Source organism: Chenopodium quinoa, unplaced genomic scaffold, assembly GCF_001683475.1.
Source record: "Chenopodium quinoa cultivar QQ74 unplaced genomic scaffold, ASM168347v1, whole genome shotgun sequence".
In the NCBI taxonomy this organism is placed as follows: domain Eukaryota; kingdom Viridiplantae; phylum Streptophyta; class Magnoliopsida; order Caryophyllales; family Amaranthaceae; genus Chenopodium; species Chenopodium quinoa.
The window spans coordinates 124,911-137,534 of NW_018744784.1; the positions used below are offsets into that span (position 1 = coordinate 124,911).

The 12,624-nt window shown below is 28.9% G+C and overlaps 1 non-coding gene across 1 annotated transcript; it reads left to right on the plus strand.

Moving 5' to 3' along the window:
• Positions 1 to 334: 334 nt before the first annotated feature.
• TRNAR-UCG lies at positions 335 to 408 on the plus strand. Its single transcript has one exon. It is a non-coding gene; the product is annotated as a tRNA-Arg (tRNA).
• The last annotated feature ends 12,216 nt before the right edge of the window (positions 409 to 12,624 follow it).

Here is a 12,624-nt window from a genome sequence, read left to right on the forward strand (position 1 = left end):
TTAGAGGGGGGTGTAGGTACCCCTACCTACACTAGGGTCTAGTGTATACCAATTAATAACAATGCGGGTCAATTGGTCAAGGTTTCTAGTTGGATGCGGGCCTTAAGAAAGAAAAAAAAAAAGGTGTTTTATTGACAATTCATCACAACTGGCGCAAGTAGTGCTACGCCGTCACAAACATCACCCACCCGTCTATTTTTGTCGCCGATCAAAAACCAATCACCATCACCATTTCTCTTTCCTACTCTGCCAACTATACAAATTCGATTTCTTGATATTTTGTCCTGGAAAATACATGAATAGTAAAGTTAAATAAGAAATATTAAACTTAAAAGACCGCATAGCGCAGTGGATTAGCGCGTCTGACTTCGGATCAGAAGGTCGTGGGTTCGACTCCCACTGTGGTCATTTTTTACTTTTATTATTTTATCCTCTATTGAAATGCAAGATCATTAGGGTGTGTTCTATTCAGTTGTTTTGTTTTTATCTTATCTGAACTAACCTAAACTTAATATTAAACCTTATTAAAACTTACTTTACTTCAAATATTTAGTGTTCATAAAATTAAATAAAAGACATTTTTGCTCTAAGTTGACTTTTGCTTCTGTAATCTAATATTATCTAGTTTCAATAAATATATTTTCTCTATTTTTGTACCACTATTGATTTCTCACGTTTTTTAATGTATCATTTTGTATTTTTGGCCATTAATAACTTTAGATCTTTTAAAGTTTTAAGTAAAAATTACGAGTATAAAAATTTGATATAATGAAAATAAGTGATAAGTTTAACAAGACGTCATATACTATACTCCTTTTTACTCCTTCCGTCCCTTTATTTTTGCCCCATTGTCTTTTTTTGGGTCTAATTTTGACCATAAATTACCCTTAATCTATAAAAGATAATATAGTCATGAGTGGTTTTGTTAGATTTGTCTCATTGTATATTTTATTAATATCATATTTTTATAATTTTACTTGTATAGAAATAAAGATATAAACGTTTTAAGACGCGTCTTGAAGACCGTGCACATTCGAATGGGGTAAATAAATAGGGACAGAGGGAGTACCAAGCAAAGTTTGGTCTAGTAGTTAAGTTTGATGGTTCAATTCTCACTAGAGATACTTTGAGGGTAGGGATTTCCCTTACCCTTCTCCCCGACTTTTAAAATGTCTAAACTAGCTCATAAACTCGAATGGGTTGACTTGTGAAAGGTTTCAGTTCGATAGGGCAGTTCATCTCACCTATATAAAATATAAAAAAAATAAAAAATAAAAAAAATACTATACTATACCAGTAAAGAAGATTAATAAAATGATGTAAATGGTGCCTAAAGTCAATATGATACAATTAAAAAAACGAAGAAAATAAATGACAAGTTTTAAAATGGATAGAACCTAGCCCATAGTCTTCCTAACAAGTTACAAGTGAGCTAAAAAGCCCATTTTGGTAAATTTGAAGTAGAAGCTTGAATTAATGCTCAAATGCCCATCTTAAATATATGGACCAGCAAAGTGATCCACTAAACGATTCAAAACGTTTCAACATCAGCTTCATCACGTAGTTTTTCAATTAATCCTCTAGCAAAATAAGAAAAAACTCCCATAACCTAGTATGTCAACCTTATACTTTGAACATGTATTTGATGTATAGTTGAATTATGATTACTTAACTAATATAAGCCCATTTTATTATAGACTAGATTAGGTTTCGTGCCATGCACGGTAATTAATTTCACTATTGTTTATAATTTAACACAAAATTTTTAAAAAACAAAAAAAAAAATATTTTGTATAATGCATGTGGACAAAATATATATAACCATAGTATTTTTTTTTATTATGTATATAATTAAATGAAACATGAAATATAATGTCAACAGAGTAATTAGACAAATAAGTTTAAAATTTTAATGATAAGTTGATATCGTTTTTCTTTTAATTAACTAAATAATTAAGTATTTTAAAATTGCATATTAAACACTATGGGATTGTAACATAAATAATTACTAAAGTGTTTTTGATACAATTTAGGATAGTGAAAAACATATCTAATTTGTCGTGCTTTTGATATACATAAATAACTAAAAATTTAAAATAAATCAAATAAGATTGATATTGTAAAAAAAAAATAAAAAAATTATGCTATTAGGAAACCATTTCCTAATAAGAAAAATTAAAACATTTTGAAATTTCTAAATAGAGAATATATGAATAACAAAAGAAGGCTTAGGGAAAATAGTAATAGTAATAGTAATAATCAAGTATGAATCAATTATTTCTAAAACGCATAATTTTTTTTATTTTTGTTACAAATCACTGCATATATAATATTTGAAGATTTGAAGGAATAAAATACTGCTTAAGGATTAGGAAATAATATATACTCCATATATATACAAAGTAATAAACGTTAGAATAGTATTTTATGGAAAATATGTGAATCACAAATATATATTTTGTTTAAGTAAGTGAATGAAATTGGTGAATATTTTTAGTATATTTTACAATAAGTAGTTGATGTCACCATGGAAAAAAACTTAGAGTAAAAAACAGTACCAAATTGTGACACGTGTTATTTCTAGAGTCGATTTCTTCCTAGTGTTTGTTTTAATATTACGTTATAGATTGAATAATAATAATAATAATAATAATAATAATAATAATAATCGTGCAGCTGCTCACATCTTCAACAGGATCAGGTTCGCTATAGCTAGAGGGGTGGGGGCCCAAATTGTATCTCGGCACCCCACTAATTCTTGTAAATCGATTGACTTTGTAGGTTTTTGTTATAATAATAATAATAATAATAATAATAAAAAAAAATGTGAATCACTAAAATATATATATATATATATATATATATATATATATTAGGAAAGTGAATCATAATCAAATGATTTGATGAATATATATAAAGTATATTTAAAATAAAAGTTTAAAAAAAAAAACAGTTTTGGAGGAAAAATACAGCACCAGAAGTGACACGTGTCATTCTTGGTGTCTGTTTTAGTATTATGTTATTGATTAACTAATTTCCTCGTGTTGTATAATCTAAGGGCAAGTATTAATCAAGTATTTCAAACCACGAGATGTAATTTAAGTAAATATCTTTATGCTTTACTTGATTTATGTACACTACAACTCTATAATTAAGCTCTGTTTACCAAGATTGTTGTCACTATTTTAACAAATCCAATATTTTTGTAATGCTTTACGTTGCCAAAAAGTTACTAGTTGTTGGTTAATGTTGACAAAATATAAGAAAACATCTCTTTATTAACTTTTGTAACATATATGATTATGTTTTCCAAATGATTGGATTTTCTTGATTAAGCCATCTAAAAGGTAGAGTTCTTTTTTTCATCCAAGAAATTTCTCATGTTTACAATTGAAAGAGAATTCTACGCAAATGTTTTCTACATAAAATTTAATCCGCTGCCTAGCTAGCTAGCAAAAATACAATTCGAGTTTTATGTAAACCACGATTGATTCAATGTAAACTTGATACAAGTAAATACATGGATGTTGTGCGATTTGGGCCGGGTTTTTAATTAAGCGGGCTAGGTTAAAAAGTCTTAACACAAACATGACCGTTGTAATTCGTATTTTGCTAGTCCAAAACTAGTATGGAGTACAATTTTTAATCAATAAGCTTTGTTTAATTGCCCTATTATTTTTGTTTAAGTATCAATAAGCTTCATATATAATAACAACAACAACAACAAAAAGTTGTATAAGGGTAAAATATTCCAATCCCCTTAATCTATACTTTTATATATTAAAAAGCGTTCCTAAAATCGTTTATTACTCGACTACCATTGTGCCAAATCATCACTTAATGACACGTCATGCATTACCAATTTACAAATCATTCCAACTATTATTAATAGATTAATATTAAAAAGCATTTGATGGGTTTTAAACACTAAACCTCGAAGAAACAAGATCTAACTCCTTACCATCTTAGCCAATAATAATTCATGTCATCTATACAAATAAATATAACTATAAATGACACACACCAACTATAAAGGAAAAACGAGATAAGCAGTTTGACATTATGTTTAACATTTCTCAAACAAGAGTGTTAAAAATTGTCTTTCTATACTCTTTGTTAATTAGTCACATTATGTTTAACATTTATGCATAATATGCATAATTGATGATAATATATTTCACAAAGAAACAATTTAATCAAAGTGGTAACCCGGTGCAATGCCCGGATAGCATACTAGTTGAAAGTATAAAATTTCTCATTTTAATCCAACTTTCAAGCTTGCATAGTTGCATTTAATTAGATTAAAGTCGTGTATAATATGGAAGATTTAGCAACATCCATTCACAATTAAAAGCATATGAACCCAATGGACCCACCAAAAGCAACAACCAAAATTGATTATCATCTTCAAAACAATAGTGTTAGTAGTGTATCATAGTTGGCAGTGGGGTTCTAGATTAAAATTCAAGATATGATGGTTGGTGCGGGTGGTGATAATTTTGTGGTGGGGTTTCATTTATTTGTTCAATTTTAATAATAAAATCAATTTATTAACAAAATCATATGATTATACAAAAAAATGAATTTAACAAATACATAATATATTGAATCGAATAAAGAATTGTTTTGTACGGAGTATGAATTACAATAGTTGAGTGGATCTTGCACTGTAAAAATCTCCCGTTTATTTTGCTTGAAAATACAGGCTTTTTAAAGAGACAATCTAAAGATTTGTTGTTGTTGTGAAAATGAGTTTCATTAAATTTAATTAAATGTAAATACTTCATCCGTTCTCAAATAATTGCTACACATTAACACATGTACGATTTATTTTACGCTTTCTAATGCATATTCCCTCTGTATTTAAATAAGTGAAACGTTTCTCTTGTGCACGCATGTCAATGCAAAACTTTGACGATAACATCATTCATTAACAAAAAGTAAAATTTTTTGAAACAAATTTAATAAATTTTATGTAAGACAAAAAAGGTTTAATTTATACTCTCTCCGATTTTATGTGTCGACTTTTACTCTATTTACACGTACGAAGTACAGAGTACCATTTTAACTAATGTTAATGCTTTAAACAGTCATATACCAAATGTGAATACTCATACTTGTTAAAATTCCGTGTTAACAAGTACTACCTCCCGCTTATGAAAATTCCTTACACTCACTATTTGCACAAATTCTAAAGCAATATTTAACCATTACTCCGTAGTATTTAGTATATCCAATTTCGTGTGTGAACAAATTATGAAAATTTAATGTTTAGAAAATATATATCAAGACATCTAACAAATATGATCCACGTACAGGGGTGGTTCTGAGCATGTGCAGGGTGGTCGATCGCACAGGGCTCCTAAGCGAAAATACTATAAAAGGGCCCCAATATTTGAAATTTACTTATACAAAGTAAAGAGATAACTTGTTAATCAATAATCTATTCTTCAATTTTATCATAAAATTTATAATTTAGTAAAATATTTTTCCTTAAAGAAATGATTTTAGGGCACAATTTAACAAAATTGCACCGGGCCATTTTCAGTGTTAGCACTTGTAGTGTAGTCCCGTCTCTATCCACGTGACTATGTTTTAAAGTATGGAATAATATTGGGAACTAATAGTCAATATTTACTACGTAGTAACTAACTTTATTACGGGTATGTTGATCAAATTTAAGCACTTATAAAAATTCAAAGTGACCACTTCTAAATGGAGCACTACTTGATTTAGCATGAATCAAATTTAATATATTAGAATCTCGCTAAAACTAGACTTAGATACAGGAATTGGCAAATTGATACCTTTAACCAAAAGTAATATGCTGCCGTCGAATATTTGCTTGAATTAAAATTTTTCAAAACACAAGAAGCTTAGGCTATCAAATCAACAATATAAAGTGTACTGTATATCATATGAAGTGATGTGTCCTTTATTTAAACGTGTTACTTTCCGGCCACTTTAGTATTAATATTAGGCTATCAAATCATACTTTCCGGCCGTTCCCACTGTGAGCTAGAAAGCAGTAGACCAGGTGCTGTGTATAGTATATACGATTACCAGATTTGCAGCAGTGCAGAATTTATGTGATTTGATTTGACTAACTAGCTAAGCTAGCTACTCAGTACGAGTATTCTTTTGTAGAAAGATTACCCTAAATATTGTGTATTGTGTATTTGTGTATATTTGCCTTGTATTTCAACTCTCTCTTAGGGATTCTTTTCTTGTCAAAATTTGATTTTGTGTCTTGCTATATAATAAGGTTAATCTTGTTGAATACTGTCCAATGAGTTCTATTTCGTCATGAAATATAATAAAATTAGTTAAAAGATTAACCCCATCTGATTGATGAAAATAATAAATTATATAAGCATAAATTAAGCATGTAGTTGCCAAAAAAAAAAAAAAAAAAAGGGAATTAGTGTGAATGCTTCTAATTTATTACAACGTTTCATATGATTAACAAAGTGTGATATCTCAAATTATACCCACATGTTTGGTCGAAATAATTTAAAGAGGAATTAATGCTAACTTGATTTCGATAAGAATCGATCAAGAGAAAGAGTAATGGTTCATTCCTTCATTTATATATGCACTTTGCTTTAGTTGTTATTATGTTCGTTAATAAGGATATGATATTAGGTTGTGGCATTGTGCTAGGTTAATTGGTCACATGTTGTGAACTTTTAAACACAACACGATCAAGATTTTTTGTTCTAGGCAAAGTCCATTCATCATATCGAACCATATGTAGCACAACAAGCATCTCGTATGATAATATGTGTGTTTCCCTATATGTTGACTAATACATTATATACTCATTGGCAATATAAGATGTTTGTCATGCATGTAATTGTGCCCGTGTTATGTCGTTATGGAACCTCTTGTTAACGAGAAAGACTAAATAAAGAACATGCTACTATTACAAAATATAAAACACTAAGGGAAATAAATGTTGAGTACTTTTGTCATGTGAGAATAATATAACTAATTTTTAACAAGTACAATATTCTATAGGTATAGAGAACGTGTTCTCTATCTAACTTTTAATTTCTCCTTGCTTATTAATAGCCCTGAATTGATAGAACATGCATGTAATTATGAATCTCTTACCTAAAATTAGGGTTTATAGAAAATGAAGATAAAAATATGTACTTATGACTAAAGGATTGAATCCACAGTTTTAACCTGGACTGAAAAATGAATCATATCCAAGTAAGATCAGATTACAATATAGTTTTGATTTAGTACTAAATATAACTATCATAAGATTGTACTACAACATTAACCAATGATGAACTTTTTATATTTGTTTGACAAAAGTTTAAGGTTAAGTTTAAGGTTTTGTCATCCACTAAAACATGTGTGTGTGACATATTATAAGTACATAAGTTTTGTCCAATGTTTTGACCTTCAGAACTAAAATAAGCTTATTTTTAATCATTTGTTATTTGTTATTAACCCTTAAAATAAGAATACAATAAAACTTTTCATTTTCTTTACAAAAGAAAATTACATTGGAATAGTTATAATTTATACCATAAATTATATGATTTTAGAGTGTATTCAGTATTAAAGTTATTTTTGTAGTTTAATCTATTCAAGTGAATCTAACTAATTTAAACTTATTGTACTTGTTATTGTAAATATAATTTAATTTGACTCATTATTCTTTTGGACAAACTTAAATACGAAGTAATAAGTTAAACAAAACTTTGTTTTTTATTTAAGTACAATTGCTCTTGATAAAAACACTTTATTTGGATGTGTAATATCAAATATATTGATCTGATGATCAAATACAATGGGTGTATTAAAAATGTGCAAAAGGCAAATATATGAACAACTTAAAGAGACAATTATAGTGAAATTAGTACTCCACATTATATTACTTGTATTAAACATTGAGACAAATTTGACAAAATTCCAAATTGAATTCAGCTCATCATAGTTTTCACTATCTTAGTAAAATATTTAAATCAAGAGCAACTGTACTTAATAAAACAGAATGTTATAATTGTGTTTTTGCGCTTATATAACTAACTAAAATAATTGTATTTAGGAATATTAAAGCTTAATTTTTAAACTTTAAACGCTTCTGCAAAATTCACAGGAGTTTGAGCTCCACTACCAACTTAATTATGTGGAAAAATAATCAAGCACCATATACAAGTGATACATACAACCCATCATGTAAACTCTATCTATATCATAGGGGCAAAGAGATTTCATCATGTATAATTGCAGGTCTTATGTTAATTTCATAGGTTAATTAGCAATAAATTCTGTTACAATATCAACAATTCCAATGTTATTGTAACACTTTATACAGCCAAAAGTTTGCTAGCTACTGGTTAATGTTTACTTATGTGACAACATTTTTTGCTAACTTTTGTACAAGTATGAAATTTATACGTGTAAGATTTTGTCTTTGAAAATCATTGGATTTGTTTCTCAGCGGGTAATCAAATAATCTGTGAGAAACCCTACCTTTGTCATGAGCAAATCATGCTTAAAAAGACCCAAACTTGAACAAATATACAGTTGTATGTACTATAGTAACTATACAGGTTACCCCGCTATACCAAGTGGTTGGTGATAAGCAGATTAATCTCTGCGTATGTATTTGTGATGTTGTAGTATGGGCCGCAGGGGTGGTCAGACATCATATGTTGTCAGTTTGTGCTCTCTTGGGTATGAAATAATTTGTAATTGCTCGTAAGCTTACCACATCAAGATATGAAAATATCATATCGTTGTAAAAAGAAATGAAAATATTATGAAAAGCCAAAGACGATATTTTAGTGTTGATGAAATCTATGTACGTTCCTACCTAGGCTTCAATTCATTCAACTTATATTAACCGTCTAAATCGTGCATACTTCATCCCTTCGCTGGACAAAATGTGTATGCTCTCTTCACTTAGATTTATACTATTAACATAATTATTCTATCAACATGATTATTAATTTCAAATAGAGGTTGTTTATTCTGTATAAGAACGAACATATTCACACGCACGTATTGCACTCAATCCTACATCCTTAAATTAGCAGAAACGACGCACGCACAAAAATGTGTAAGTGATGGAGAAGGGAGTGGGAGTGAGCGCATGAAGGAAGAAGCAAGGAAAAAAAAAAAGGGGGCATGGGATATTGAGATGGGAATTGGAAGGAGGTGAATGTCTTGACAAAGGCAAACCAATGAGTAAAGTCCGTTACACTGACGATACCTCACTCTCGTCCCTCCCTAGGAGAATGTCTTCTTACCTTTCCCCTCCCACGCCGAAAGTGACACGCATTCTTTCTTTTTTTTTTTCTTTTTTTTTTCATCAAATAAAATAAATGGAGTATAATTATAAATTGTAACAATTTTTTTATGGTGAAGAAAATACATAAATAACTATGGGATCTTAAGTCCTCACGCGCCAATCTACTAGATCTTTCCTTTTTAATTTCTAACAATTATTAGCTTAGGGCTATATAATAATTTGAAGTATATATACTTGTATATCTTTATAACATGATTAAACCATCAAAAATATTGTTGTAAACTCAAATAGAAGTACTCTTCTAGTATGGTTGGATATGTAATAAAACATCTACATATTACCCTTGCACTTGTAACTTTATTTGCATTGCCCTTGTTTAGGGTTCTAGGATGAACAATTTAATCGAACATAGGATTCAGCAGAGTTCAGAGGTGATTGACTTTCTTAATTATTTTCTTTGTAGTAAATTCTAAATGATACCACGATAGATAACGTTCACTATAATTTCAATTTAAGAAATAGAAAGAAAATAAGTGGTAAAATAAGAAAAAGGGATAGTATAGTTATAGTCGAAAAGGGCAGGAGAAATAGAAAAAGAAAAGAATAGGTGGGTGGTGGCTGAAAAAGAAAAAAGAAAAGGAAAGAAGCAGCCCTAAATAAACAGTCCACCCATGTGATAGTGATATTATAAGCAAAATGAGGGAAGGCATAAACAAGTGAGATGGTCTCACTCTCACGCGTGCGGGGCCAATTAAGCTAAGCTATCCTCCTTACTCCTCTTCTCTCGTCTTTCTGCTCTCGTTAACCGCACGCAAGACCCCTCCACCAGAGGAGTGGGGCCTCCGTGTTTGGCCGCGGTGATTAACCCACTAGAGATACATATATATACTCATATTAAATGTGTTAGAGATGTGACTGACACATATTTTTTTTTATATTGATCATATCTCATATTTCTATCAAAATAATATATTTTTACTAATTTAATTAATCTACCTCTAATGGAGGGATTGTTCGATGATTAATATAGTGTGCGTGCATTTTCTATAACAAAACTCAAAGTAAGAAAGGCTAAGCTAGAATGAAGTGTAATTTTTTGACTAGGTAAACCTTGATTGGCCAATAAGACACACAATAAGTTATCTTTGAACTAGATGTTGATTACATGAAATGTCACCTTACATTAAGAAACTACAAAGTATAAGATTTAACTGCACATAATTTTTTTTTATTTTTTTTTTTATTTATTTATTTATTTTGCCAAATTGAAGATTATGTTGAAATAAGTCATCTTTATTTTGCTTAAGTAAAAAATATACTTTGTATTATTTTTTCGTTACTCTTACATGCTCTCAATATATAGGAAAATTTGCCAATTGCAACCATTTAAAGTTTAATTTGTATTTTGTAAATTGCAGCCATTTAGAAAAATAATTGCAAATTGCAGCCCAAAAGTTCTTGTAAATTGTAAATTGCAACCCAATTCAACTTTTCCATCAGTTTGCGTGTTGAAAAATATTCGGTTAAGGTTTTAAGGGACATTTTAGACCTTTAGGATCCGAATTGAGCTCGGAATTAGCAAAAAAATAATGTAAGTGCCTCGTTTTACATAACAAAAATGTATCGATTTGTGGACAACTATTTTTTGCTATAAAAACGAGGCACTTATGTTAATTTTTTGCCAATTCCGAGCTCAATTTGGATCTTTAAGGTCTAAAATGGCCGATAAAACCTTAACCGAACATTTTTCGACATGCAAACCGATGAAAAAATTGAATTAGGTTGCAATTTACAGTTTATAACAACTTTTGGGCTGTAATTTGCAATTTTTTTTTTAAATGGCTGTAATTTGCAAAATACTAACTTTAAATTACTGCAATTTGCAAATTTTCCCAATATATAATTTGATGACTTTTGATGAAGCTAATTAAATACTCTCATTTCAAAGTATGAAGTATATGCATTATATATGGCTAACTTTAATTTATGAGTGGTTCTCTAGCTAATTGGAATTATAGATAAGATATATCAAGTTGGCAAAGCAAATAAGAAATAATATTAAATTAACTACAAGAAGTAAACTGGTATAATGTTTATATTTATTATTCATTTGTGGTCATTTTGACCTAATATATTAGGCATTTGATGTCATGGATCTTCTCCTTAAAGTGCACTTTTCAGAGTTATATTATTTTAACATCATCCCAAATTAAATAATGTGTGCTGAATTTACAAGGGATAAAAAGATGGGTAATAAAGTCATGATCAAATAAAAAGTCAATAGATAGCTATTTTTTTTTTTTTTTTTTTTTTTTTTTTTTTCTGTTTTAATTTTTACCAAAGTGAAAGTTAAGAGACCAGCTGAAGCTTAAAGCTTACTGCTGTTACTTTTCTTTAATTCACAATATTATAATTTAAGATATCTAATCTTATCTATCAAGCAGAAACTTTAATCTATGCAGAAAATATATTGATTTATTTTAAAAGAAAGTTAAAATTTCACTTATAGTGTAAAAAGTAGAAACGTGGTTTGTTATATAAGTTTATCTTTGAAATGCAAAGAATCAAAAACCACTAGCATTTGTCTGCCAATATTATGCAACTTCAATTGACCAATCAGTGGCTGCCGCTACTCATTTTCATACCTTTGAAGGAAGCCATAATAAAATATATACTTTCGTATAAAGTATATGAGTATAATCATAAATGAAAATAAGTCTTATATAAGTTGGACTTACAAATGTTAATCAAAATATTTATGATAAGTTATTAAAAAAATTTCTTCAAAATTATTAAAGAGTTATTTTAATTATTCTCATAAATTTCAGTACTGCTATAAGGCCCTGTTTAGTTCACCTTATTTTTGTTTATCTGAACTTATCTGATCTGGTCTGGTCTGATCTTATCTTAATTGTCTAATTTGACCAAACTTTGACCTTGAGTGTACGATAATCTGTAAGGAAAAAATATATCAAGTAGATCTTGTTAGATTCGTAATAATGTGTATTTTATTAATATGTAATTTTCATAATTTTTTTCATTACGAAATTAAAGATATTTAGCGATAAAAAATTGCACATAAAACAATGATATGATCTGAACTTATTTTTTCTGAAATAAGTAAAAATAAGTTGAACTAAATAAGGCCTAAATTATTATAAATTTTTCTCTCATAATATTATGTAGAAACACTATGTATATTACGGATAGGAGTACATTTTTAACTAATGGGGTCTAGACCTAATATAAAAATTTGAGTTAGTGTCTGTGATAATAGGTCACATATTCAAATCACTCTTCTTTGTTGGTACTCCGTAGTTTGTAATGTTCATTAGTGACTCATTCAGACG